Genomic DNA, 5,285 nt, shown 5'->3' with positions numbered 1-5,285 from the left:
CTCTCTCTCTCTCTCTCTCTCTCTCTCTCTCTCTCTCTCTCTCTCTCCTGCTCACATTTCAGAGCTATATACAAAATTAATTCATGTAACCAGCTGCCTTTAATAAATGAAAACTACAGAAGAACAACCAAATGTTACACACTGTCGACTACATATGTCATTGTTAATCATCCACCGTAACAAATGGACCGCAGGGTTGGACCTCTGAGATAGCACAGCAGGTAAAAGCATTTGCTCTGTAGTCAAATGATCGAAGTCCTACCAGGGCCCCAGGGTCCACATGGTTGAAAGAAAGAACAGACTCCCAGAAGCTGTTTTCTGACCTTCACATGTGTGTGGCGGCATATGCACGTATGTGCACACACATATACTTAATTTTTTTTATTTTTAAAAAAGTGCTTAGGGGCATGTTCTGAACTCATTGCATTCCTCCTCCCTAAATATCTGTTTTCATTTTCAGCATGTAGTTATCCTTTAGGAGTTAGCCTAGAGTGTCTGAGTCACGGAGGGCCTTGTGCTCACAGATCAGTGTTAAACGCTCACAGGATGCCTTCAAAGAAATGGATGCCTGTTATCTGGCCAGAAGCCTGGAAGCAGAGGTAGTTAATATCCTGGTGACCTTTGTCCTATCTATGTGGCTGAGACCACACACTGGGTCTTCCGCCCGGCAGACTCCTGGAGTTTGAACCAGCACCGCTACCTAGTCACGTTGAACTGAACTACCTTCTTGCTTCCCTCAGATCACTACTCTGCCAACCATGGTGGTTGTGGAGACCCTGGTACTAGAGCACTTCCACAAGTATACTGTGATTATGGAATAGATGATGAAATGGTGACTCACTACATTCTTGGGGTAACAGCGCTCAGGGAGGCTGGCATCATGGCCGATACCCTCCGAGGAAGCACAGTCACCTCACATGTGTGCTGTGAGGAAAAGGCCTGTGTAAAACATTGCCTCCCTCGTCTCCATTGCTTTTACAAGGTTCATTTTGGTCCCTTTGCTTGTCCGAGTCCTCATCAGACCACATGATGAATGAGACCATTGTGGCCTTATTGCCTAAGACAGGACTCTGCAGGCAGGAAGTGTTCAGCTGCGTTCGTCCAGTGAGTGCATGAAGGAAGCACTTGTGTTAGATTTCCAAGCCCAGCCTGACTCAGTGGGTAGAGAAGAGGGCAGCCTGTGGAGGGAGGCAACTGTCAAGGAAAACAATGATGTGCTCACTCAAGGATCGAAGGTTCCAGAAGAGCCTGGCACATAGCAGACATTTCATGAGTGTATGTTAGATGAGTAATATGGGCAAACCAAAGTGGAGGCTGTGGAGAGTCTGGGGAGGCAACCAGCGAACTGCTGTATCTGGCTACGAAAAAAAATAGTGCATGAGGAGGGACGAAGCTGGATCATGGACTAAGACTGAAGTAGAAAATTACCGAGTCATTTACTCTCTACTAGATACGTGTCTTACTTGGCTTGCTGTTGTTGTAGACCATCTGGAAAGAGCAATTTAGGAGCCAGGCCCTGGTGGCCCACACCTTTAATCCCAGCACTCAGGAAGCAGAACAGGCAGATCTCTGACTTTGAGGCCAGCCTGGTCTACAGAGTGAGTTCCAGGACAATCAGGACTACACTGAGAAACCCTGTCTCAAACAAACAGACAAACAAACAAAAAGCTAACAACAACAACAACAAAAGCAACTTAGGAAGGGAGGGTTTGTTTGGGCTGACAGTTTGAGACAACTTGACATTTTTTTTTTTTGACAGTCCATCAGACGGGAAAGCACACAGCAGGAGCTGGGGTGGTCAGTCACACTGAGTCTACAATCAGGAAGATGAGGGAGATGACTGCTGATGCTCGGCTTGCTTTCTTCTCTCTGTTCAGTCTAGGACCCCCAAGCCTGTGAGAGGTTCTACCAGCATTGTGGGTGGGTATGGTGGTCTGGAATGGCCCCCATAGGCTCATATATTTGAATGCTTGGTCACCAGGGAGTGGATCTGATTCAAAGGATTACAAGAATTTGGAGGTGTGGCCTTGCTGGAGGAAGCATGTCATTGGAGGTGGGCTTTGAGATTTCAAAGACCCATGACAGGTCCAGTCTTTCTTCTCTCCCTTCCCCCTTCTGCCCCTCCCCTTTCTCTCTTCTTCTCCCCCCTCTCTCTCTCACTCCTCCTCTCTCCCCTCTCTTTTCTCCTGCTCAAGGGTCAGGATGTAGGTCTCAGTTACTGCTCTAACACCATGTGTGCCCCCACGCTTCCTGCCATGATGATACTGAATTAAACCTCTGAAACTGTAACCAAAGCTCCATCTTACAAATACTTTCCTTTATAAGACTTGCTGAGGTCATAGTGTCTCTACATAACAATAGAACTAAGACAAAGACAGTAGGTTTTGCCACCTCGTTGAAGCTGGAAATGCCCTCATGAGCAGAACTGGAAGTGTCTTCTAAGTGATTCTAAAGTTAACAAAGTTTACAAAATTTATCATGAGATCGGAAATGGTTCAAGTTTTTTTTTTTTCTTTTGAGACAAGATTTATTTATGTAGCTCTGGCTGTCCCGAAACTAGCTCTGTAGACCAGGCTGGCTTTGAACCCACAGAAATTCACTTGCCTCTGCCTCCTAAGTGCTGGGATTAAAGGTGTGCACCATTCCCACCCTGGTTCAGGACTTTAATAACAGCACTAGAGAAGCAGAGGCAGGTGAATCTCTGTGAACTGGAAATCATCCTGGTCTATACAGTGAGTTCCAGGACAGCCAGAGTTATTTAGTGAGACATAAGCTAAAAATAAAACAAAACAATTAAACAAAAAACCACAAACAAAAAAAAATCCAAAATAACAAAACAACTATGATGTTATCTTATTTTTTTCTCGTAAATGTTCAAATTCCATGCTATTTCTGTTTTACATGTACAGAACTGACTCTGAGAATTACAATAACTTGACTAAGCCTCGGAAGACTGCGTGAGGTCAGAAGAGGAAATCAGGAAGGCAAGAAAAGATCTTTGCAAGGTCTCTCTAGGCTAGACTCGTAACTAAGGGTGACCTTGAACTTCTGATCCTCCTTTCTCTACCCCCTGAGTGTTCAGGATTACAGGTATGCATCAGCAAACCCCATGTATATGCTTTTAGGGATCAAATCTAGGGTTTAATGCATGCGAATCCAGACCTCCACCAACTATGCCAATTCCCAGCTCATTTTAATATTTTGACTCATTGCACCATTGCCAGAGTGTTCTTTTTCTAGATTATACATCTGGTTGAGTCATTTTCCTGCACTAGAGGGTTTTTTGTTTTTGAGACAATGTCTCACTATGTAACCCAGGTCAATACAACACTTGTGGTCCTCCTGTCTCTCCCCTTTTCTTGCATAGCTAGGATTATAAAATTTGACACACACCCCCATGCCTGGCTTACACACCAAAATTATTATTTTCTAATGTATATAAATATTTACCTGAATATATCTTAGTGCATTGTGTACATGCTTGGTGTCCACAGAGGAGAGAAGGCACCAGACTGTAGTTACAGACATTGTAAGCCACAACGTGGATGCTCAAAGCAGAACCCATGTGTTCTGTGAGAACAGCAAGTGCTCTTAACCACTGAGCTGTTTCTCCAGCCCCTCAGTCTGCAGATTTAATGGCTATCCAGAACTGTCAGAAAAAATTCCAGTGTCGCACAGTCAAGTGTCCTAGTTTGCTTCCTATTGCTGTGATAAGCACCGAGACCAAAAGCAACTTGAAGAAGAAAAGGGTTGTTTTGTTAAATCTGTATCTCAGGTTATCATCACTCAGGGAATTCAGGGTAGAACTGGCGGCAGGAACTGATGCAGAGACCATGAATGCTCACTGCCTACTGGTTTGCTCTCTGTGGCTTGCTCAGCCTGTTGAAGGACACTCCGGCCTTCAACACATAGACTGTGTTTATTTGTGCTCACAGTCAGGGTAACTGAGAGGTCTGCTAGGGGCAAAGCTGCCTGTGATCCTTTATAGAAGTGACCTGAGGAGCTCGGAAATGAAACTGTTGCAACTGTAAGGAGTGACAAGTCTCTCCTTCCTTAAATTGTTTGTCCGAGGCAAGACAGACTACCTTGGAAGGCAGGCTGTCTCAACAGACATTCCTTTCTGTGTTACCCAATAGCGGCTGAGCGAGGCACTCTGTTAGTGTGTATGAGCACCTGTGTGGATGTGCATTGATGTGGGAGTCAGAAGATGATGTCCACAGTCACCCGTGATCTCCCTTCAACTCACTCATTGAGGCAGGGTCTCTCAGTGAAAGCCGGAGTCCATCAGTATGGCTGGTCTCCCTAGCCAGTTTGCTCTGGGATTCCCTTCTGAGGTTGGTATTACAGGTGGACCACTGTAACTACTCAAGATTTACATGGCTTCTGGAGATCTGAACTCTGTTCCTCAGGCTTGTTCACTGGGCATTTAACCACTCAGTCCAGATGTTGACACTTTTGACAATCAAAACACATACCTGGAACAGCGACCCCTTTTGCAGGAATCCAAAGGTAGGTAGAATCCTGTAATATTCATCTTGGGGGTTTGCCATGGAAGCTGGATTCTGAAGATGTGGAAGGACTAAGCATCCCCAGGCAGCACAGAGACCATGCTGAGGCCCATGAAGAGAACTTCATTCCCATGTTTGAAAACATTATTTTTTTCTGCGCAGAGAAACGAGGCTAGTTGGATTCTTTGAGTTCCTGGTTATTCATCTTTGGCTGTTCAGACGGATCCTCAAAAAAGAATACAATTTATCAGTGTGTGGGGATGTATTTAAAGAAGGATTATCTCAACTTCTGATAATGACTGTCATCGGAAGAAATGTTTCTAAGACTGATCTCAGCCAGTCTTGAAATAACTCTATGTTTTAATGGCAGTGCAGCTGAGACTGCAGGGCCATCACCCTGACTAAACCTTGGCCAGCCCTGCTGCCAGATGGCAGCCCGTACATGATCAGTGCTATGATTCAGCAGGACTGGCTTATTTGATTTTATGGTTTAGCTAGTAGTGGGCACTGTGACTGCGTGGTACTGCCATGGCCTGGTTCAGATGTTCCATTTAAATATCAAGTGGACAAATATCTCTATTTATATACTTTCTACCCCACTGCACCTTTCCACTGATTAAAATTTTGCCTTCACTAGAAGTTGGTGAGAGGCACTTAGCAAAGAAAAATTCGACTAGCAAAATGCTGATTGTGTGACTGCCCAATTACACTGTTGGTCATGGAGCTAGGAGATGGTGTGACTGACCAGTTACAGTGTTGGTCATGGAGCTAGGAGAT

The sequence above is a fragment of the Grammomys surdaster genome, unplaced genomic scaffold (genome assembly GCF_004785775.1).
Source record: "Grammomys surdaster isolate TR1022 unplaced genomic scaffold, NIH_TR_1.0 241, whole genome shotgun sequence".
Lineage (NCBI taxonomy): Eukaryota > Metazoa > Chordata > Mammalia > Rodentia > Muridae > Grammomys > Grammomys surdaster.
This window is presented reverse-complemented; position numbering follows the sequence as displayed.